At 40.6% G+C, this 25,449-nt stretch overlaps 1 long non-coding RNA gene across 1 annotated transcript in view; it reads left to right on the top strand.

The window, feature by feature from the left end:
- The window catches only part of LOC116282653 (uncharacterized), a 172,982-nt gene that overhangs the window by 13,571 nt on the left and 133,962 nt on the right, over positions 1-25,449 (top strand). Inside the window, exon 2 of the long non-coding RNA XR_012078477.1 lies at positions 12,884-13,564. This is a non-coding gene — a long non-coding RNA (uncharacterized lncRNA). The remainder of the gene's footprint in view (positions 1-12,883; positions 13,565-25,449) is intronic.

Raw genomic sequence — 25,449 nt, 5'->3', positions numbered from 1 at the left:
ATGCAATAAATATTTCTCAGAATCACTGTGCTTGGTCAGGGTGAGCAAAAGGGTGTGTAGATGTTGAAGAAGGAGGTGCAGAGAGGATGGGCTGAGAGGAAAGAGTGACCTGTTTTTGTCTTCTCCCTTTTCTCAGGTAGTTGGAAGGACATTGGGCTGAGTGTAGGAGGGGAACTTGGGCTAGGAAGGTACACAGATGACTCAAACTGGAATTGGCCTTGACAACTCTCCAGATCAGTGGCTTGTAACTTTTTTGGAGTTCTAGACCTCTTTGAAACAATATTGTTAAGAATAATATTATTATCAGTTATTTATTGAATGATTATGTCCCTGACACCATGTACTCTATGTATGTTTAATCCTTATCAGTTGTCTCTAGTTTATGCCCATTTTCCAGATAAGAAAGATGAGGTTAAATAGCTTTCCCAAAGTCATATAGCTAGTTAATGGTAGTGTTGGGATTCAAACTGAGATTTATTATAATTTATTTATATATAATTGATTTGTTCAGCACTGTTATAGTGCTAAATATATAAGGAAAGCTTTAGACTCTCTCTACCTCAAAAAATGCACATGCTCTCTCTCTCTCTCATTTTCAAACAATTTTATCAGTGACTTAAACATTGGCCTAATTGATGGCTATTTCCCATCTTAGTAAGAGATTCCTGCCTGTCAGTCCGTCTTTTCCTGTCATCTTAAGTGCAGAAAGGCAGTTTCCTAGAAGCCATTCTTCCTACAAACACTCTCCAAATTTCCAGCAACAGCCATGGGTGTCAGTGGAAAGCACGTGTTACCAGACAGCATGTTGTATTCCATTTCACCCGAACAGATTGTTCTGATCTCTGTCTCTCCTCCCTCCCTCTCCTCCTTTCCTCCTCCTTCTTTCTTGCTCTCCTCTCCCTACCCCACTTCTCTCCAAATAGTTGTCCTACTCAGTTTCCTAAATTAGCCCAGCCCATTTTATCTTCCATACAGTTACTTTTGCAAGAAGTGAATTCGTGAGCACGCAGTGTACTAAGTACTGGGGAATTCTTTTCCGTGAAGAAAGTGGGCACGGATCAGCTCTGTGACTGCATTCTACAAGGGCCTTGCTGGAGGGAAGATACTTTCTGGAAAAATCAGTCAGTTGATCCCACTTTGGCCGCTTTCCTTTCTCACCAAGCCTGTGGTTGGGTTGCCGGAGCTTGAGGACCGCTGTGAACCCTTCTGCGTCTGTGGCCCTGGAGGTACCAGAGGAAGCTGGGGACTGCAGTCAGTGCCTCGAGGTCCTCCGAGTGATGCTCTGAAGCTGCTCTGAAGAGGCAGCTGCTGGGGTCACTGGCTGCCCAGAGCTTCCCAGGGCTTTCAGTTCTTTCTTGAGCTGGAAATACATTCAGGGCAAAGGGCTTGGACTTTTTTCCCCTTGTGGTATTTGGCTGTGCTGAGCTCAAATCCTAGCTCAGCCCTGGCAGGGCTGAGGACTGTATAAGTGAAAAATAGTGGAATGAAACCTCAGAACACGTTATGACCTTCAGAAAGGTTTGGTTTGGATTAGGTTCTAGAAGTGGTCTGAGTTTTTTGGTTGCAGACTTTTTTTTTTCCAGAACACATTTCGAACCTCTTCAGAGAGCTGTTCATGGCCTCTGAGAGGCATCTAAGGCCCTTATGGGCCTGACTTTGCCCCTTTCTGTAACCCTACCCTCAATAGTAATACTGGGTATAAAGGAAGGAAAATGGTATAAGTTATTACTACATGAATGTCCTGGACCAGAAACTGAGCTAAAGAGCTTTACAAGCATCACTGCATGGAATTTTCTGAAGTCTCCTGTAAGGAAAGTATTGTTGTGCTTCTTATGCTGTGATGAAACTAAGACTCAGAGCATTTAATGTCTTGTCTGTGTTCTTAAGGTAACGGTGTGGGAGTTGAACACTCGGTTGTTGGCTTTCAGGGTTCGGGGCTCTGAAGCCCTGTGATGTGCTCCCTTGCTCCCTCTCTCCTTCCTTCTCTTTCTCTCTCTTTCCCCTAATTCTTCTTACTGCCTTACTCCTCTTTTCTCCCTGTCTCCTTTCTTCTCCTCTCCTCTCCTTTCCTCTGCTTTTCTCCCCCAACTGCTGCATTTACCAGGGCAATTCAGCCGATGTTTTAGAGTCCCTGCAGTACACAAACCACCATGTCCTGCTCTTTAGGAGATGCAAAAGTGAAGAAGACATATCAGTGTCAACTGGGGAGACCTTGAAAAGTTAAGAAGGTGAGACTGGAGCTGGGCCAGTGACCCTCTTCTTCATGGGGTATGTCCTTAAACCCAGCCTTGTTTGGGAATACGCCCTCTCCTTTGATTTGTGGTGCTCAAAAATGTCTGATTCTTAGATCCTAATTAATTGAGACGAGCAAGGAGTGAAGATACCTATTGTGCACTTATTTTTTTTTTTGTGGCTCCCTGTTTGTGACTATCACTGTATGTTTAGGTTAGGACAATGTGGGACTCAAATTAGTTTAATTCATTCAGGGATGGTGACATGACCCCAAGCCAGACCAATCAAAGATCTCCATTGGAGTCTTAGTACCATCATTAATAAAGATGCTTCCTTTTCTTCTTGAGAGGAGACACTGTAAGGATATGGTATAGTTAGGGCTGCTGGCAATCATCTTTTACCATACGAAAAATGCCCATCGAAGGTGAAGCTAAAAAGAGGTGTCCAGAACTGAGAGGGAGAGAGAGAAGACATCTTAAGAAAAGCATTAGAATGCTGTATTGGCATCTGAAGCTAATATGTTAGTTATATGAGCCAATAAATTCCCAATTTTGCTTAAACTGGCTGAAATTGAGTTACAATCACTTGCAAACAAAATATTCCAAGCAGGTATAGGTAGAAGGAGATACAGTGACTGAAAGATGATGAAAGAGGAGTCTGGGCACAGTCTTCCCTGTCTTGCTCCCTCGTTAATACCCAGCACCCAGAACAATGCTTGGTGCATAATAGATACTCAGTAAATACCTGTTGAATGAATGAAAGAGAGACCTCAGACTAGATCAGGCAACTTGCAGATCAGGTTTGGCTATTTTAAGCTTAGAACATTGTAGTGGTATGTTTAGTCATTTGTCATGTTTTCTTGTATATTTCTTTCTATCTCCCCTCAGTTCTTAGTAAAATTATTTTTAAAAGTTCAAGCTTTTTTCTTGTGACAAAGGGGCAGAGAGGAGAAGATTTATCCAATCTTGGGCTGTAAAGAGGAACAGAAAGGATGTTGGGTATGGTAAACAAGGTAAGGAAGGGATTTATGATGCCCCGTGAGGTGAAGATGTGGGGAGAGATGGTCTGAGACCAAGCGGGGAGATCTCTGTCTCTCTTTGTCATCCCTCCAGTGGAAGGCTTTGTGTTATTTGCAAGGGTGATTGTCTCCCTCAGTGTTTCCTACATACTCCTCTTTTTTTCTCCTTCCTTTTCTTATTTTCTGCTTCTCTCTCTTCTTTAGGCTGTCTCTGTTCTTATCCAATAGTCTTTCCCTTCTCTCTCTGCTTCCTTTTTTCTTTCTTCCATTTTTTCCAATTATTATTCCTCAGTTACTGATCTCAAAGCTACATGACTTTCAAAGGCTGGTTCCTCTGGCCACACCTCTCCAAGCTCATCACAAGCCCTTCATCTTCCTTCTGCCCTACCATTACTCCAAATCTTGGATATGTTATGGAAAAACATGACATGGAGGCACATACCATGGACTAAAGGACAGAGCCCCTGGAGAGGGTACTAGGATTTGTCAACTCACCAACACCAGTCCAGTTGGCTCAGAGCCAAAAGCACTTGAGCATGGCCAGAGCATCTGCACAGCTTGCCACCAGCTGCCTCCATAAAGGTCACCACTGTCTACCCACTAGGTAATTAGTTGGGGCAGCGTGGGAGAACACAAAAGACATGGTAGATCTTACAGTCCAGAGTCAGGCTAAGACAGAACAAGGAGTGAAATCCTTGACATCCCAGAGTCACATCCCAATTCTCATCTACAGAAGGCTGGATTTGGCCAAGCTGCTTAACTTTTTTTTGAGTCTTAGTTTCTTTGTAAAATATGGATAATTATGATATTTACCTACCAGTGCTTTTGTGAGGACTAAAGCTTCAATACATTTAAATCACCTACTTAATAATTAATAACTGATAATTCTTGACCTCCTTCCCTAGCTGCAGAAATAAAGCATAACTGTACAACCTTTGTCTTCAAGAAGAAATTGCCTGTAATTCCAATTGCCACCACCACCAGATCTGTGAGAGTTTCTCAGCCTTACAGCAGGGATCACAAACTCAAAAGCCTAATGCAACCAGATAGATAATGTAAATGAGGGAAATTGGTTAGATTTACTCAGTTACATAGGGTAAAAGGGAATAGTGGGGACTGTGACAAACTTAAGAATGCATGCCTCACCTAATAGGGCAACCTTATCCAGCTCCTGTCAATTGTTTTCTTACAGCATTGTGGGCCCAGAATTGCCACATTGTTTACTCCTTTTCAAGAAAAGCTGAAAGTCTGGATTTTTAAAAGTGAGATATGCTGAATTTTACAGTATTGTCAAATTCATTCATATTAAAAACAACAATGACAGTAGCAAGAAAACGTGATGGATCAAAACACACACGTCTATAAATCCACCATACTCTGCTTGTTGGCTGTCTCTTTGAGAATTATGGCATAACTTTTGGAACCCCTTCTACTTGGGCTTCTGCACACAGAAGCTGCTCCTTCACCAGGTTTCACAAGGAGTTTAATAATCTCACTGAGCATTTACCATGACAACAGATTTACTGGGAAATTGAGGGTCACGAAAAAGTCACATTACACCTTGCAATTCTCTTGCCCCTTTCACCTACATTCCCCTCACTTTCCCCTTCATTTCTTCCTCTAATACATCAGGAGCAATTAAATTCTTTTTATCTCACATGAATTTGTGAAGCTCCCTTTGGCACCAGCTGACATGTTTGCCCCTCGGAGATCATCTTTCCCAAATTGGCTTCTCAAGACTTTTTCTATCAAGGATGGTCCATCCTCTGAAAGAATCCTCTGACCAGCTGCACAGGGGGAGTAAAGTTCTCCATCTGGTTATAAATGAGTGGACCAATTAGCAAGGAAAGCATGGTTTAATAAAGTGCCAAATGATGTGGTACAGGCATTAAATGACATGCATTATGGAAGAGTGGGGTTCCTGAACTGCCTTCTGTCTTGATCTTCTGTGGCCATCCACAGTGGCCCACAGAACACTGGCTCAGACACACTACAGCAAGTGATTTGCCAAGTCTGTGTGTGAAGAGGGATTGTCTAAAAATTTTGCAGAGATCACAGTGGCAGACCTGAGGAGCAAGAAGGGAGGAGTGTTAACACCAGAGGTGGCAGACTGCAGTAGTTAAGAGCATAAGCTTGGAATCCCACGTCTACCATTTGCAAATTGACTAAGTTGTATACTCTCTTTAAGCCTCATCTACAAATAAGAGAATAAAATACTATTTTCCTAGGGTTGTTGAAAGGATTTCTTGGAAGACCATGTGTGAAGCACCTGCTTGTTGTAGACACTAATAAGTACAAGCTTCCTTCCTTCTGAATTCCTGCTCATTTTTCAGGGTTCAGCACAGGCATCACCCCACTTCAGGGTGCTTTTGTGCTCCCCTTCATTCCTTCCATGTTGGGCTAGGTTTCTACTCTTCTCTGTGTCCTAGGCTTTCTTGCATACCACTTGTATCATCTTTACTTAGTATTGAAAGGCCTGGATTTTTTTGGTGTGTTTTTTTGTTTTTTTTTTTTTGATCTCCTTGAATGCTAGGAGCCATCTCACAATTACCTCTATCTCTCCAGCTCCTCACACAGTGTTATGTGAATTATAGAAGTTCAATAAATGTTTGTTGAACCAGGGGCTCTGAAAGGAGGGCACAGTTGTCTTAGGTAACCAGATAAACTTACAATTGAGAAAAAGCCTTATAAAAGAACTCTATTTCTGAGAAGTTTTTTTTAAACCACTATGTAACTATAAAATGTATGACCCACCATCAGAGCTTGATCAAGCTCTGGCACTTATGGAGAACATTAACAAAGGCAAAGCTTGGGGTTTAACCTGGTGTCAACCTGAAAGTTGGATCAAGATCTCAGAGAGAGAGAATTGAGTGGGAAGGCGAATGCCTCTTTCCCTTGTGGAAAACTTCTTTGAGGGATGGCAATTAAAGACCCAGTGTACTTGCAAGTGTCTCTTCCAATCTGAAAATAAACTGTGCTTCCTGAAGTGCTTTTGGAAAACCAAGGCTTGGAGGATTTTTCTAACTTTCATCCTGCCTGCCTCAGCATTTGGAAGAGAAACAAGGAACAATTAACAATTAAAAGAAACCGACTGTATTAGCGATTGGTAGATTTAGGGGAGAGAGAGACAGAAAGGCTAATGACTTTAACTTTTTAATTGTGTGAAACCTAAAGAATTATGGAATTACCTAGAACTTAAGCTTTTCATCTTTTTTCATTTGATCTCTAGCCAAGTAACTACTGTAAAATAGTTTAATATTCGCTGGGTCGTCAATAATGAGGCTTGCAATGTGATAGTTAAATGCACTTGAAATTTTGATGAGATCATTAATAACATCTCTTGTCAGTGACTTAACTCTAGTTAATAACTTCCTTGTGACTTTCGTCAGATAGATTTTCCTGGGGGATATTAATTTCCAAAGGTTTATGGATGTCCTTCAGTTGTTAGCCAGTGACAGAAATAGCTTTTCTGCTGTGGCATGTTCTGAGGTTTTACCCTTACTTCTAAGAAAAAGGCGATAATTGTGTAAACCAACTACTCATCTGTGTTTGGCATCAAGCTTTAACCTAAAACCTGAAGTAATATTTTCTAAAAAGAATAGTTTCATGTAATTTTCACAACAGCATGCCAACACCAACTATTCTAAAATGGCAGCCTGTTATTTGATGAGTTATATAAGTCTAATAGAAGAGAAAAAATCCTCTTACTGCCTCTCTTTGGGAACAGTTTCTTAGAATTTTCCTGACTAATACGGGATCACGTCAGTATGCTCATTTCTCATCTTGTGTAGCTCATACCACACAACCAATCCAAACCCACTCTCATCCCAGAGCCAACCCGAAAGTCTTCAAAGGGAACTGCATTTGTATCTGCTCTGTGGTAGAGAGGACACGCTTGAGAAAGGGTCAGCAGAGAATTGTTCATCAAATTCTAGAACTGTAAAGCAGTGAGGCACTCTTCAAAGTTGGAAGGAAGCATTTGAGGGTAAAAAAACAAGAGAACAGCCTTATGTATTGAATAGTATTCATTCAGAATTGGTTACTCCCCATAGGAACCTAGAGCCTTAATGCCAAGCCCGCACACGTTTGTTGAATCAATGAATGCAATAAATAGGGTCAAACAGGGTTTGGATAAACTCACATTGGTTGATATGTAACTGACTAGGAAAGGAGATTCTATTTCTTTTAGGTTATAGACCCTCCACTTCTTTCTCCTCTTCCTCTTTTTATTATGTGAATTGCTGGAAAGAGAGACTCTTGCCTCTGGAATTGGGAGACTCTCTTCTACTATTATGTTCTTAGAAGACATAAATATATATTCTTTGAAATTTCTTCTTTTAAAAAAATGATTGAAAGAGAATTTTCTGTATAATTTCTACAGTTCTTTAACCCTAAAAAGTCCCCCTTTTTACTACATCTAAGTTAAGAGGCAGTCCTTGTCTGAGCTTCATGGTCCTATTAGGGGACAGGACATATTCAGGAACTGAGAAATAATGGTACAAATGAGCATGTGCTGAAGTCCCAACAATTGTCCCCAGGAGAAAAGACATCCTTTTACCTAGGCAAGGGAGACACTGGCCCTGAGCCCTTACCCAACTCCACCCCTTTCTTCCAGGCCATCATTTCACCAATTTCGTCCTTTCTCTATTAACCTTAATATCCCCACCTGTCTTGGAGATTTCTCCTTGGCTCAGAAGTGTGCTCAAAACTTTTCTGTTGTAGACAAACACCAGCTACCTCAATTTGAGCACTGTCTCCCTCCAACTATTGGCTTTTCTTTATCCAATCTTACCCAGTTTCTACATTCACTACTTCAACTTTCTCATCTGTCTTCATCCCTCAACCCTCCCAACCCTCAGTTTTTACCACTCTCTGTCCCTGGAGATATTCCTTCTAAGGTCTGTGGTGGCTTCCCCATAGCAGCTAAGAGCACTAGCCCGATCTTCTAGACGTTTTCAGTCCTTGTTTTATTTTGGGTGGACCATTCCTCTTTACCTGGCATGACTCCAGTGATCAACCATGATCTGTCTGATATTCTTTGCTCCCTTGGGTCTCTTCTTTCAATCTCTCCCTACCTTTTTCACCACCTCCTTTGTGAAATCCCTGTTCCTCTGACCTTCTCTTAGATGTTGGTGCTTGTCCCTTCTTTAGTTCAGCTCTCTTTTCAATTTATATGTTTTCTTGGATCAATTAAATTCACTCTTATAGTTTTACCCAAAACTTATGTATTTTTTGCCTTATACCCCTCTGTCTGTCTTAAACATCAAGCCTATATGTTCAACTGTCTGCTTACAAGGTAGTTTTATGTCACATCTGATGGGCTTGGTGCTATAGCCTATGAGCTTCAAGGGCCTACAACACCTGCGAGGCCTAAATAGATGAATAATTAACTCCAAAATATGAAAACAACCCTGCAAAAGCTAAGTTAATGTGTCATTTAAAACATTATGTCAATTTCATTACTAAAGTGAATTTATTATTTAAAAAGTTCAACTTGTAATCAATTTAAAAATCATCACGAATCAAAAATTAAAGTTGCAAATAATTTAAAAATCAAAATTATAAAAATCCTGTCACATTTTTATTGTAAAGATTAGATCTAATGTGGGATATGGATAAAATTTTAATATATTTGCTATGATGTGGGATGGGGCTTCCAGAAATAAGAGTGCCTGGGACTTTGAAGGTCTTACAAATAGCCCTGCTTCCTGTATTATCTCCATCTGGATATTCCACAGGCATCTAAAACTTGGCATGTCCAAGGCCAAATTCATCTTCTTCCCTCTCTGGTATTCCCTATTTTGGTTGGCATCACCCAGTCACCCAAGCTGGAAGTCATCCTTGGCTTCGTGATCTCATCCAAGACTCCTCATATTCCCTCACTCAATCAATTGCCACATCCTATTGGTTTTATCTCCGAATTATATATTAAATCCATTCATTCCTTCCCTTTCCCTCCCACTGCTGTAGCTCAAGCCCTCATCAGCCATCACCTTGACCTTTGCAGTAATTTTGTAAGTGGTCTCCCTACAGCTGCTCTGTCTGCTCTTTCCTTAAAATTGACATAAAATTTACATCAGACCCTGTCACTTCTACTTAAAATGCTTCAGTAGCTTGCTAGTGATTATAAAAGAAAGTCTGAGCATCTGAGCATGGCCACACAAGGCCCCGATGACCTGCTCGTACCTGTTCTCCAGCCTTATCTCTCACCTTTCTGTGCTTGACATTTGGCAGTTAGTCAGCTGCCTTCTAGGCAACACCAGGGCTCTCCTGGTCTCTGGGTTTGTTCAAAATGACCTCCCTGCCTGGAACCCACTTTTCCACTTTTCTCACTTGTTTAACTTCAGGCATTACCTGTGAAAGTAAGCCTTCCAGGTATATCTCAAACCTGGACAGAATTCCCTCCCCTGGAGCATGCACACCTACCTCTGTCAGACTCACCACACCGTGTTGCGGCAGTTTATTCACATGTCCTTCTCTGCCCACTCTCTGGTAGGTCGCAGAATGGCAGGGAGGCTGTCATTCTTACCTTCAGATTCCCGTTCCATACTGCAGGACCTGAACCAACTTCTTAATCAGCCCTCTGACAGAAGAGCGATTTCCCAAATATTAATCCCTCTGGGAACTCCAGTCTTCACTAGAGTGCTCAGGTAGAACCGAGAACCACCCAGCCCAGAAGTCCATCCAGCACAGTCCCAGAAAAGTGATTCTTTAACTCAGATTTGATGCAGAATGAATGACTGTGTTCTTTGGAGTGGGGGCTACATCTAGTTTACATAATAATAAACACAACTTAATTTGTGACCATGGACAACTATATTGCAGATGTTAATTTATAATTGATCCTCACTAAGAATTTGCTAATATCCCTTGACCAGCTGTGTATAGAGAATTGTCTCTGGTCTGGTCCAGGTGTATTTTTCCTTTAATCGTCCACTTTCTGCTGGTCTTGTTCTGGGACCTTATGTTCTTGTGGTCTCTAATGTTTTCATGCAAAACTTATTCCCTCTAGTGCCAAATTCCCTATTGAAAGAAACATCGTCCTCTGCATCTGCACTTGTTCAATGTCCATGTCCAGGGGTGAACCAGAGTCTTCGTCGTCTACATTTAAGGAGGGTGCTGTTCTCCAGCATGCTGCCAAATGCTCTAGGACGGTTCCTGATTCTCCAGGGCCTTTCTTCCCCTTCCCCTTTGCAGCTATAGCAGAAAGTGGACAACAGGTAAAGGAAATGAGTGATGAGGCAGATTTCTTTTCTAATGGCCTCTTAAGTAGGGTTGTTGGATTTAACAAACCAACCAACCAAACCCCAGAAGCCCAGTTACATTTAAATTTTAGAAAAGCTGTAATTTTTTTTTAGTATAAGTATGTCCCATGCAATATTTGGAACATATTTCCACTAAAAAAAAAATCTGTTATTTATTTGAGGTTCAAATTTAACTCATGTCCCATGTTTTATCTGGCAACTCTGTTCTTAACTTGTGCTCTTTGATCCAGACATACTTCACTTGCATATTAAACATGTAAGAATACTTGTTACTTGCAAAAGGAAATGTCCTCTCTCCCGCTTTTCCTACAGCAAAGATGCCTTCTTGTCTGTCTTTAATTTCTCTATGTGGAACATGAGTCTATAAAATAATTATTTTCTTCCGAACTCTACAGTAGAAAATGACATCACAATTAAAGTGATACCTGGCATCCAGCATTGCATGGATTTTAGGGAGTTGAGAGCATGGAGTTCTGTGGGAAACCAGAGGATACATGCTTGATCTGAAGGGGGCACCACTGCTCAGCTCGTGTTGCCATTTGGGACTACATATTCAGTATTTCTTGAGAGTTTTTTTTTTTTTTAAGAAATGCCAGATATCCTAGATTTAGTGTGAAAACTACAGAATTTTAATCATTGACAACTTGGGCAAGTCGTCACTAAATTCAGCTGTTGATAGAAGCATGTAAACGCAAACTAAAACACACACACACACACACACACGCGCACACACACATTCACTATACTCCAGCTTCTTGTCCTTTTTTGGGTATCAAGCTTGCTGCTACTGGAGTCACGCACTTTGTCCTAGTGTCTCAGGGCAAAAAGGGAAGAATAATCTCTCAAAGAGATGATCTTGGAAGAGTTTCTGAAGGAGATGTCTCCTTGGTTGGACAGAAATACAGGTGTCATTGTAGCAAAGTAATGTTTCCACATTTCTTTCTATCTTCCTGAGTTTTCTCCTTGGCTGTCCCCCAGTTAATTGGGATCTTGCTTCTCTGTCTCAGGCAGGTGTGTGGCAGGGAACACAAGAATGCAAACAGCTACCTTACCTGATTTTTGTTTCCAAAATTCCGTGCCACTGAGGAAATCTTCTGGGGCTATATTCTAGAGAGTTTGAGGAGAGGGGGAATGACCATGAGGAAATGTAAAGAGTGAGACTTTTCCAGATGGAAAAAAAATAATTCTCAGACAGGAAGAAGGGGGCAGAGGTTTGTGGTTTCTGTGTGCATCCTTCTCCTCGCCATCACCCCAGCAGTGCTCCAACGAGGTGGCTGGATCCCAGAGGGGGCAGTGGCTGAGGAGGCCAAGAATAAACACTGAACTCCCCAGAGGCACATCACAATCCCACGACATGAGGGGACCATCTGAACAGAGAAAACACAAGTTGGAACTAACCGACCTCTGCAGTGATTGTTGAATAAATGGGCTTCCCCATTTTAGGGGGCTCCTCAAGACCCTGGAGCCCACCTAATGCCAAGTGTGAGGGAAGACCCCCTCCAAAATGACCATGGTTGAATACCCCAACTGCACAGTATAATGGGGACTTAGAACTGAGACTAGTTCATTTTTAAAACATAAAAGAATAGGCACATAGGAATAGGAATATCCACCTGAGTGTACAGATTGAGGTTCATTCCTGCCATTCCTTGATACTTCCCATAGCATGTACAAACTGCAAATGACATTACTTGTACATGCTCCGGCGGCAGCAGCCCAGTGATTTATTAGTTAGACGTTTCTCCTCATTCAGTATATTGGGCACATTTAGTCAAGCTTGGGCTTTTTCACAGACTGAAAGGTAGAAACATAGAAACTCTTGAATTACTTGACATAATAAATGCCTGTGCTTTCGCCCAGAAGATCCTAAGTAACCATCACTAGGTAGTTCACTTAGATTATAAACTCCTGGCCTCCTGGTACATGTTTCTGCAAACACCTAGGCAGTGTTGGCTATATTTAGTATGCACCAAGAGCATAGCACTTACAATTAATCCTCATAACAAAGGAACCTATGATATACTAATAATCGTGATGATGATAATAGTTACTATAATTTGACAATAATAACAATTATTATTATTTTAAAGTGAAGAAACTAACGCACAAGTGGTTAAATAACTCATCCAAGATTATATAGCTAGTAAGCTCTAGAGCTAAGATGCAAACCCAGAAGCCTGGCTCCAGAGTCTGAATTTCTAAACTATCCCTTCCCATCTGCTGCCAGACCTTCCTGTAGGCTATTCCTGCTTCCTGATGCTCTGGACTCAAGTCGATTCCCTTATTCATTGCTCTCGGCCCCATATACTTTTCCTTATGATGTTTACCATAGTTCGTAAGGGTTTGATTATTTTCTGTCTCCCCCTAGATTGCGAGTACGCATGATGGGATACTGTGAAGGCTTTTTCACTGAGGCCAAGACTTCCAGCCGTCTTCCCAAGCCTGTTCTTGTCTTTCTCATGGTGATAGAATTGTAGCCAGGCACGTGGCTGCCCAGCTGCCTGCATTGCCCAGCCTCCCTTGCAGTTATGTGTGGCCACGTGATTAAATCTCTACAAACAGAATGCAGACGCAAGTGATGGATGTCACGTCTATTTCTGCTTCCTGTTCTTGCCTGCTGGAACCAACTGTGACCCAGTGTCTACCATCCACAGGATGGATGGCAAAGCCTAGAGGGTGGCAGAAGGTGAGGGAAGAAATTTTGGTCTCCCAACGACCAAGTGGAGTAGCACTGTCCACCAGCCTCAACCTTACCTCAAATTGTTACAGGAGAAAGGAGTTCACTTCAGTTCACTCTGTCTCACCAACGCATTTTTGGAATCTGGCAATGTTTGGCACAGATCAGGGCCTCAACACTTGTTTGTTGGGTAGCCAACTGAAGTTTTTGAGTAACCAGCATGAGTAAATGTCCTCCCTACTAGTCTGTGCACAGAGCTCCATGAAAGTTGGGACTGTGTCTTCCACTTGTTTTCTTCCACATCAAGCACAGCATTGGACATAGTAGGTGACCAAGGAATGGATGAAGAAGTGCTGGAGAGAGAAATAATAGGTATGTATATGTTCACATTAGTCCATCTTTTCCTATCTTGCCAGCTATAGAAATACTTCTCAAAGAGTTACAATATATTTTCATATGAAAATCAATTCAACCTGAATTTCATGCGTGAGGTACGTGTGTATGTAGATTAATTATCAAATCAAAGTAATTGACTATACCTCAGTAAAAAAAAAAATCAAAGTAATTGAAAAAGGGTAGAGCAACATGTCAGGTTAATGGACATGGAGTTGAGGGACCTGGATTCTAGTTTTATTTTTATGTCTGTGATCTTGGACAAATCACTTAATTATCCAGTCATGTGTTTGTACATCTGTTAGGTGAAATAGATTAAAAAGTTTCTTCATGGAGTTTCCTTCCAGTTCTAAAAGTCCATGATGCTATATACTACACTTTTTGTTTTCTTGAATTACACTCCTTGGGTGCCAGTTCCTCTTAAAGACTATTCTGTGATTCATAGGAATGATTATTTTCATTTTTTAATTACCACATAATGAAGCTTTTCTCTGGGCCAGACACTGTGTTAGGTGTGTTAAGTGCATTTAACATTTACAGTGACCCTATAAGCAGGCGTTGCTATCTCATTTAACAGGTGAGTGAACTAAGATTCATAAAGGTTAAATATTTTCCTGATGTTCTGTGAGTAGTAAGTGCTGAGTATAGATACCAAATCCAAGTCAAATTGTTCAGTCGCTCATTCATCCATCCATTTATTCAGCAGCTGGGTATTGCATGCCTACTATGCATTAATATGAGTCACTGATGTGGTAGCATTAGAGCAGTGAATAAGACAGACGTGGCCCTACCCTCAGTGAAGCTTAAATCCTAGCTTCTTAACTGGCGGTGGGGCAGACAATGAACAATTGAAGACATAAATAAAGAAATTTCAGATAGTAATACATTATATGAAAATAAGATAAATGAGTATGATACGGACGTGAGAAGACAAAAGTAGGAATGAGGCTTATTAGGACACTCCAGAGTTCTATTTCAGGGACATTAACTTTGAGATGCTGCCTTGATATCTAAGGGAAGATATTCCTATTGCTACTACTGGTAATAATGATCGCTATCATTTACTGAGTACCTAGCATGTTCTAGGAACTGGTACACACTTCTTAAATATATCAACTTATTTAATCTTCCAAAGAATCCTGTGAGGCCTTATCCCCATTGCTTAGACAAAGAAACAAGTTCTAGAAATTCTCCAAGTTCTGAAGCAAAAAAGGTGGCAGCATAGGGATTCAAATCCAGGTGCTCTGGTTCTGTGGGGCCCATGCTTACTTCTATTCTACACTATGTCTCTGACAAGAGAACTGTTAGGTAGATGAGTAAGAAGTCCAGGGACAAAACCAGAACAGGCAGAGTCATCAGCATACATATGGCCTTCAGACCACTGGACAAGACCCAGTAGTGGAGAGACAGGAGGGCCGAGAAGGTCTGGCCTGAGTCCTGGAGCATGCTGGCATTTTGAGGTCAGAGAGACAGTTTGGAAGATGGTGGGGAGAGACAGCATAGGAGAAAGTGAGGTTAACAGTGGCCAGGAGGGGAGAACAATACTTCAGACAAGGGAGGTGTTCCTTATGTGTGGACTGGTGTGGAAAGGTCAAATAAGACAAGGACAGAGAGATGACAACATGGAGAACAGTGCTGAACTTGATGGGAGCGGCCTCAGTGTGAGGGGACAAGCCTCACCAGGGTTCTGGAGAGGATGTGAGGGGAGGAAGTGGGGCATGCGTGCACATATATGTCCGTAACTCTTTAGAGAGTCCTGCTGTGAAGGAGATCATCGGAATACGGTAAAAAGAGGAGGATGTGGGACCAAGGGAGGGACATCCACACAGACGTACTCTCCTACCGACTCACAGGTGGATTACAGACCACATCACCATAGTGTGTCTGGTTTCTCTGATTCCAAAACCCCTGCTCTCTGTCTCTGTGCTGTACTGTTCCCATACTTACATTAAGTGGGAAGTGAGTACATGGGCTTAACTTTGAAGTGGACTCCAGATGTGATTAAAAAAGAACAAAGCTCTGTCAGTTGTGTAAAATCAGCCCTCAGGGCTGGAATCACACTGTCAGTTTCTTCATCTCTTCACCTCACTTACCCATCTCATAGACCCATAGGAATTCAGGGAGCGGTGGGGGGCTCCACTGTATTATAATGAGTTTGCCCCTAGGATGTCCATTTTTGAACCAAGACTTCAACTTCAGCCTTCTCTTAGCTGTGTGATATCTGTGCTTGAGTAGTTTCGAAAGCCAAGAAGTTGTCTCATTATTTGGAAACTGGATTCTGTATAGGCACAGTCAAGCCCTAGGCAAAATAGAAGAAGAAGCTGTGTTTATGTACACATTGACATTAGACTGTTCACTCAGTCATTTATCCAGCAAACTTTTATTGAGTGTCCACTTTCTAACAGCACTGATGACATAAAACAAAAAAGACACAGATCTGCCCACAAGGACATCCCAAGGGTGAACTTAGGAAGAAACATAACACATCACATCATCGGTGATGTCACAAAGTTCTATGGTACCCTGTGAGTGGAAGCAATTTATGTGTGTAGGGTGTGTGTGTGTGTGTGTTGCCTAAATGTACCTGATGGGGAAGGGATGTTTGAGCTGGGCCCTAAAGGGTGATTACAATGCACCTAGCATAGGGCACAACGTCAGCAGAGGCACTCGGGTGCATCAAGAGCTGAGACTTGAAATGTAGGTTGGCCCAGGTCAATCATTCATTCATTCATTCATTCTCTTCTTCATTCGCTTAACAATGACTTTTGAGAGCCCACTAGGTACTAGGGACCCATGTTTGTTGTTAAGGACACAGTGATGAGCAAAAATGAACACAATCCCTGTCCACATGGACCTTTCAGTCCAATAGGTAAAGGCTATTGGCTGCTGTGCTAAGTTAGGGATTTGAAGTTTTAAGAACAGTAGTAAGATGATTAGATCATGTGGGCTTGAGAAGGGAGAACAAGAATATTACTTGTGAGGCAGGTGCAGTGGTCTCAGAAAGGGAAGATAAGGAGTAAAATTGGGACATATAATCAAGCATGCTGACGTTCAGCTGTTTATGACTATTTTGTCCATTCATCTGGGAAATATTTTTTGATAGGCAGTATTGTGTAGCAGCTAAGAGCATGGGTTTTGGAGCTGTATCTTGGCTCTGCCATTGATTATCTGGACAAAGTTGGAAAGTTACTTCATCCCTGTGACCAGGTCTTCTCATCTCTAAGGCTGACTTAATAACAAGTACCTTCGTCTACTGGCTTGAATAATGTCCCCCAAAATTCATGTCCACCTGGAACCTCAGAATGTAACCATATTTGGAAATAGGGTCTTTGCAGATGTAATCTGTTAAATTAAAATGGGATTGTGCTGGTGTCCTTACAAGACAAACACACAGGGGCCGGGGGAGAGAGAGGTGAGGGAGGATACCATGTGACAATAGAGGCAGAGATTGGAGTGAAGCGGCTGCAGTCAAGGGCATCAGGGATTGCCGGCAACAGTGAGAAGCTGGAAGAGACAAGGAAGGATTCTTCCTTACAGATTTCAGGAGGAGCATGGCTCTATCAACACCTTAATTTTAGATTTCCAGCCTGTAGTCCAGCCTCTGGACTTCAGAACTGTGAAAAAATAGATTTCTGATGCTTTAAGTCACCTAGTTTGTGGTGATTCATTATAGCAGCCCTAAGAAATTAATGCATAGGTTATGGTGAAGATTAAACTTGTTAAAACTTATAAAGTGCTTAGAACAGTGGCTGTCATGTAGTATATGCTCAATAAAATACAAGCCATTTGTTGTTATGTGCTTGGCACTATTCTGTTGCAGTCTCCAGGCTGGGCTCACTTGACTAGGACAATAGCCCCTTGAAAAAATAGTTGGTAATTATGTGTAAGTAGGTGCTTGAGTTGGTAAAGTGATGTTGGGCAATATTCTCATTAAGCAAACCTTTTTTTTCTAACAAGAAATGTTTATGCATTTATTAATATAGTTGATTGTATTAATAGTGACCTCACTAATTTAAAATAACTTGGGAGAAGGCCCAGCCCAATATGGGATACTTTTTTAAAGTATCCTTTAATAGTTTGAAGCGTATTCAGTAACTGGGCAAATTCTAAGAATTGCCTGGGAGAATCAATGATGTGATGCAGGGACAAAAGTGATTTATTATCAGTATATCAAAAGTTGGTACACAGAGTATCAGGTTAATTGCTGTCATCTGTGGTAGGACAAAAAGAGCTCTGCCCTTGTGCCAGAAAAGTTGACTTCTCCACATCATTTTTTTAAATTGAAGGATAGTTGATTGAGATATTGTATTAGTTTCTGGTGTAGAGCTTAGAACCCATGATGATAGGAGTGAAATCGCCAAGTTGCACTATGCTTCAGTTTTATATACATATGTGTATATATATATATATCTCCTTTTTCATATTCTTTTTTATTATAGGTTATTACAAGGGATTGAATATAGTTCCCTGTGTAGTAGGACCTTGTTATCTATCTATGTTGTATATAGTAGTTTGTGTTTGCTAATCCCAAATTCCTAATTTGGGAATAAATTAGAGATGGAGCCTTGAATAGACCCCTTGCTGTAATTGCCCACTTCTGTGTCTTCATGTCCTCTAGATTGTTATTTTCCGGAGGGCAGGGACCATTTCTATCTTGTTCATCTTCGAGTTCCCCAACGCCTGGCACATAGGGCATATTTGTGGAAAGAATGACAAATGAATCACCTTTGCAGCCTTTTCCTTGTGTAAAAGTTACTTTCCGTGTAATGAAAGCAGATTATTTTTGCACCTAGAAACTTCAGCATCCTCAAATCTTGATCTTAAAGAGGTCTTATTTTTCCTCTTTGGAAATATTGATGCTCACAGATGTAGGTACTGTATATGAAAGGTTTACCACATTCCAGGCACAGTGATAAGGGCTTCACAAATATCTCATTTAATACTCTCAGCAACCCTGTGAGTGGGTGTTTCTCCATTCATGTTATTAGTGAAATATTCATCACTCAGAGAGGTGAGCTTCCTGCCGCAGGTCACGCAGCTGGTAAGTGATTGCTGGGTTGGTTTGAAACCCAGGTCATTCTGGCTCTAAAGCTCTGGTCCTTAACCACTAAGATTTACTGCCTCAGATTACTGCCTCAGACAGCATTCCAGTCTCAGATTTGATAATGCTTGTAGTTCTTCAGAATGGATTCCCAAAGAAAGCCAGGTCTTCTAATGATTTAAATCAAGTGAGTCTGGAAAACTAGAAGATTTGATTCATGAATGAGTCAAGAAAGGCTATACATTGTTCAATCAAATACTAATAACACTAGTTTACTTTTGCTTTAGAAAAAACTTTTGCTTAGAACCCATGATGGTAGGAGTGAAATCGCCAAGTTGCACTATGCTGCTTCTTCCCTTTCTTTCAGCATTAGGTGCTCTGTGGGGGTTGGAGAGAGTGTTTAGGTCCACACACTGAGATGAAAAGTCACAAAAGAGACTGGTTTATATTTTCTTTGTCAACTAGACTTGGACTATAAGATTCCTTTCTTTTCTCTTCTTTTTTCCTTCCCTTCCCTTCCCTTCCCTTCCCCCTTCCCCTTCCCCTTCCCTTTCCCTTCCTCTCTTCTCTTGTCTTCTCCTCTTGTCTTTTCTCTTCTTAACCAGTTTGACTTACTGTCTTAGTATCGTGCAGACACAGCCCTGGTGATACCCTCTGATGAGCTGGGCATTCTTCAAGATTGAAACACAATGGGGTGACTTAAGGACAGAGATTCAGCTTTGCTTCTGACTCTCCTTGGTTTTGTGGGTTTAAGTTAATGTTATTTGAAAGTTTTTGTGTGTGTGTGGTTGAATATATACTATAACTTGTTCTTTTGTGACAACAAGATTTATACTGGCGGTGTCTCTCATACCACTGGAAACTGGAAGGAAATCTGCAGTGTGAACCTCTGAGAGTTTTAAAAAGACAGCAGCCATTATTTGGCAGTGATGGCTCCAGGCTGCCCTTGAGCCTAGTTACAGGTTTGTTCTGCATTCTGGCTCCCTGGCCAGGTCAGCAAGCAAATGGTCTGTCAGATATTTAATACATCACATATGCATTTAGTCTAGTTCCCTCCCTTCTCCTTAATTAAGAGTTCTTCAGTAAGTAAGACTTCAGGGGGGAAAGAAAAGGATCTGATGGAATTATATTAAATACCAGCTTACTTCCCAACTTTCTAACTGATTTTTTTTCACTCAAGGTATCTTGGCCTGAAAGGCGAGGGGATTTGAACAAAGTATAGAAGCTGGCATTGCCTTTTGTATATCGTTTTGGCTCCAGAGAGCTGCTCCTGGTAAAAATGAGCCTGTGAGATGTAGCTGTTTTATGCAAGGGCTAACAATACTAGTCTTTTATAAGTCATAAATCCTCTTAACCTCAAACAATTTGGAGCCACTAACTGTAATCTATAAGGTTTCAATTCACAGGGATTTCATTTCTTCTCAGCGCCTTTCAAGCCATTAGGCAAATATTTATATGAAGTTCTCAGCTATTAGGGGATTTAAAATCATTTTGTGTGGAACAGATACTTCTTGTCTATACCTCCTCAGTTAAATTTTTGATGAGTTTTATGCTTTTTCTTTTGTTGAAAAAAACTCATCTTTTGATGAGTTTTATGTTTTTCTTTTGTGTGTTTTGCATGGGGAGAATGGTGAGGTGGGAAAATTATCATTGCATAATTCTTACTTTTGGTGGCATTTTCCTGCACCACATGTACTTCTTTCTCTGAAAATAAATAGGAACCAAGGACGACTATTACTTGATACTCTGTGGCGATTAGGATTCTATAGCAGAAGCAATAATAAACAACCATAGACAACTTAGGAAGAAAGGAATTTATTAGAGGCATACAAGATACTTACAAAATCAAAGAGAAGGTTAGGGCATTGGACTTTTAGGAGTAGAGGAATCTGAACAAGTCTGTGGGGTTTGGCAGCAGGAACTATTGAGCGGACTGACCAAGGTGCCACCGTCCAATGTGACAGCCAATGAGCACCAACTGTTTATTTCCTATCTCCCTCCTGTTGCTACCATTCTGATAAAATTCACAGTAGTCCTGTGAGATAGACTCTGATCAGCATAGCTTGGTCACATTCTTCAGCCTTATCTGGAGAAGAGTGACATCTGTTTTTCTGGGACACCCCAAACCTGCAGCAGTCCATATAATGGAATCTACCTCAAAGGAAATAGGACAATGCTAGGAAGAAGAGCTGGATACTGCACAGCCAAAACCAATACCCATTTCTTGCTGAGCATCACACTTAGAGAAATAAGCAAAAAACATTCTATTCTCTTCTCAAACCTAATGCAGGAATTCCAAGAAATTCAGTGTCTACGCAAATTAATTTTACATCTATGAGCAGAATCTGATCATCTCAGATTTAATTCAGTGAAACAATTGTGAAATCCCCCTGATATCAAAGTGGAACAAATCCTAGGAGCAATACCCTTGATTCAATTCCATACTGTAAGTTAGGCAGTTTAAAAGAATGGCTTGAATTTTCCTTCAAACCTTAAGGAAAGTTAATGACTGAGAGCTGTGCTACATACTTTTGTATGGTTGCTTATTATGAGCTATTTAACTTTTACAGTTTTATTAAATGTTTTACATAAAAGTTTATTTCATGCTTTAGTACAGCTTTGTAGAATGGCTACGTTTGGCTAAAAAGCCTGACAGATGAACAAAAATGCTTTGCCAATATTGCTGGTAAGCAGTTTCTGGGTAAAATCATGTTTCATTTTGACATTTTCTAGAGGTGGGGTGGGAGTGGTTCTCTTTAATGAAGCACAGAAGAGCTTATGAAAGGGGGGAAATAAGAGTAGAAGGAGGAGCATGCCCACATTTTAATTTCTCATGTAAAAAATAAATTAAAATAAAAAAATTTACAGAGATCCACTTGGGAGGAAAGTGAATATTTGAGTTAGGAGCTCCTCCACCACTCAGAATACATCTAGCTGTTATTAAGTATACTTTCAAAATTAAAAATAATATTTTACAGTATATTTATTTCACTTTTACAATAAATCTATGAGTTGAGTAAAAATAATAACTACCATTGCCAAGTATTCTAAACTTGTTCTAAGTACATTACAGGCAACACCTCATTTTATCTGTATAATAAGATACTAGATGAATACTAATATTAGTCCTATTTTATTGGATACCAAGGCTCTTGTAAGTTTTCCAAACATCTGACTCCAAGTCTAATTTATTTCTACTCTATCATAGGGACCTCACTGCCTGGTGATCTGATGTGTAGATCATTCAAATTATTACTTGATCTCTAAAACATTCTTTTCTTATTTTTTTACAGGTAGCATAAAAAATACTGAGATCATGCATTCTAAGGTTATAGTCACACTGGCAGTTTGTTACCACTTTCAAATTTGCCTTGTGAATACTCTATCTACTCTCACCTAACTTCAGGTTACTACCTTTTTAGAAAAGCGCTCACATCTCCAGATTCTTGGTTCCCATTTGTCATCTTTGCTGAGAAATCTGGGCTTTTTTTTTTCTTCAAAACTTATGTGGTTAAATTGAACTTCTCCTGGCAAAGCAAAAATCTTTTTTTTTTCCTAGCTATTTGGAAATCAAAGCCTCATGCAAAGAATTCCTAAATCTTTGACTAAGTTTTATCAAGAATCCAAATTTTGTTTCTTCTCCCCATTTAAAAAAATGTTGCCATGAGGAATTCAGCTGATATGCCATTGCTTTGTAAAAAGCACTCTGTATATCCCCTCAGACAACTTGGCTTTGGTAACATGTCATGTGTTTATAGAATATAACATAATGCTTTCCTGTCGTTAATTGAGAGCCTGTTTTGTGTCAGAGACTGTCATGGGTACTTTATGTATGTTGTCCCACTTAACTTAATTCTCACTACAACACTGAGCGGTGAGTGTCATCATGTCGTTTTGATACACGAGGAAACTGAAGCTCAGACTGTTTAAGAGGCCAATCTGGACTTCAAACTTGGGTCTTTCTTCAGTGTTCAGTGGTCTTTCCTCCATGTAGACTCTTTCTCAGGAGAAGGAGAACCCTAAGGATGAAAAAGCTAAGCTCGTCAGGGACATTTTCTAAAGTATTATGATATCTGAGTCAGGGAGGTATTTGTGGAAAGGTGCCCTTGATTGGACTATTTCCCAGCCTTCAACTTTATTAAAGGAGAGTCTCCCATTTTATGTTCCAGTTGTGCTGCCCTGTTCTTCCTGCTCCAGGGTTTAAAATTCCTCCCTCCTGTCTTGCCCAAGCAGCAGTCTTGGTCCCTAGGGTGAATTTCAGAGAATTTACCAGGCACATTCAGAACCTGAAAGTTGGCCTGACTCTTGATCACTGTGAAACTTGGCATTTTGTGTGTGAGTACATATATATGTGCACATTTAATTAAAGGGGTAGGGTATAAGGAGGAGGAGAGACATCCAAAGGGATATATTTATGCCTTACATGTCCATACCTGCCTTCCTGTTGGGAAAGGGGAGTATAATAAAAAGATGAGTGTGTGTGTGTGTGTGTGTGTGTGTCTAAATAAAGTTTGTGTGTACAAGGGATGATTATGCAAAGTCATGTGTATATTTGTGGTCTGCATGTACAGGCACAGAAATGAGCATGTAAATTGGAGGAGTGTGTGCTCAGGTGGAAGGCACGAAATATACAAATCCCAGGCATAAAGTTCAGCTGAGGGAAGTGTATGAACTCACAGAGCTCAAAATACATCCCCTAAAAGATGGCTGTTTACCTTTGCCCTAGACTAATGATAAGAGACTTTCCATTCAAGTAGAAATGCATCTTATACTAAACACTATGCTACTCTAAATCAAGCACCACAGGGAGTATGACAGATTCATTTTGGACACTATCCTGAGGAATTAGTACAAAAGGAATTGCATCATAGGGCATTTATTGCCACTGGGACAAGTCTAGCGCTGTCTAGACATGGACTAATTATTTCTATTTATCTTTTTCTGAATTCTAAAGAGTGGATTAACTCTAACAACTGCCGAGCCTTTTAATTATATCAAGATATTAGTTAACAAGGGGAATGGAAGGAAAGAGTCAGGAATCAGGTCTCTCAGTGACTAATTTTGAAAAAAACCTGGGGAAAGTCACCTAGACTCCTTGGCCCTCAGACTTCTTGTCAACTAAACAAGCGTAGGGTGTTTGTCCAATCGACTTTCAAGGCTGTTTGTATGAAGCAAGTGAAAGGATGTGAGACCTTCCGAATAGCATATATAGTGTAACCAAATAAATTGCTATTGATGTCGTCATTGTCTGGGAGCCAAGTTGCTGAACGTATTTGTTGCTTGGCTTTCTCTGCTAACTGATTAATGAAATGAGCACTTGATTTAAACACAGGGATTGAAGATTTGAGTTTGAGTACTACTTTCATCGCCTTTTGGCAATGTGATCATTTTACCTCTTGAGCTTTATAAAGTGTCCACATCTGTAAAGTAGGCTTATGATACTCTAATTAACTCACAGGATTGTTTTAAGGATTACATGGGATGTGAGAGCAATTTGTAAGCTTTAAAACATTATACAAATGAAGAAGGTATTTATTAGTATTTCCCTCACGAGCTACTGGAAAAATCCATTTTTCTCTTGTTTCATGTGACAAAGAGAAAGCTGCAAAGCTTTGCCAATACACACACATTTAATTACCTCCCTGTCTCTGGGCACATAATTTACAGCTGACTGGTATTCAGGGATCCAGATGTGTTATTGTGAGTTAGGATTAAGAAGCTCTGTAACTCAAGCTTCTTGAAAATTAGTTGCTCATGTTATACTAAACACTTAGCTAGTGGATTAATTACTATTTAACTAATGCCTTTGGGTTGTTTTACCAGCCTCATTACTTTTGTCTTTATATCTTCAAGCTTAATATCTAGACACTGATGGGTTTGTTCATCAAACATTTATGGAGTTCTTACTTGGTTCCAAGTAGAAGCTAGATACACAGAGATGAAAAACATGTGGTCCCTGTCTCCACAGAGCTCCCAGCCTAGCAAGGAAACAGACAAGTGAAAAATAATAAAGTGATTCCAACAAGGTGCATTGTTTTTAGATTAATAGAGGCATAGATGCAGGTGCCATGGAGGAAGAAAGGATGGAAATCTGAGTCTGACAGCTGCCCCAGAGGTGGGAGATTATAATGGACCTGAGGCTGGCAGGCTGAGTGAAAGTTTATCATGCAGACAGAAGGAGGAAGGGATAAGACTCTGAGGTAGAGGGAATGACACAGGTAATACAGACATGGAAGTGTGAGCCTGCATTGTATACAGTGGAAGTGCAGGTAGATTTCATATGACCCATTAGGATACCTATGAGGATATAGTTAAAGATTCTCTCCTAGAAGTGAGAAAAGTAGGGGCCAATTTGTTAAGGTCTTGGAATTCCAAAGGAACACACTTGAATTTTCTCTGCATTCAAGGATACATTAAAGGATTATAGAATGGCAGGTAAACGACATGATCAAATTTGCACTTTTAGAAAGAGTCAAATCGAAACCTTTATGGAACATGTACTATACGTTTTGTGAACCTCTGACAAATTAAAGATAAAAGTATCTTCAGGATTTTGATATTCTGAAACTTGTAATAGAGTGCAAGTTGGGACTATAAATTTTTCTTCCCTTTCTTAATTTAGAGAATAAGGGGGAAAGGCACCAGGGTGGAGAAATTCATCTCTCAGGCCATTAGAACAACACCAGAAGAAGGCCTGGTAGACAGTGATGTTTGGGCAAGAACTTGTTCACATCCAATTTGTGCCCCTTGACACACAACCCTTGATATTTTGATAAGGGGCCTCTTCCAAACCTTTGTGAATGGACACAAGTGCAAGCCACAT

This window comes from Vicugna pacos, chromosome 12, assembly GCF_048564905.1.
Source record: "Vicugna pacos chromosome 12, VicPac4, whole genome shotgun sequence".
Lineage (NCBI taxonomy): Eukaryota > Metazoa > Chordata > Mammalia > Artiodactyla > Camelidae > Vicugna > Vicugna pacos.
The sequence above is the reverse complement of the archived record's forward strand: the minus strand, read 5'-3'. Positions and strand labels throughout refer to the sequence as shown.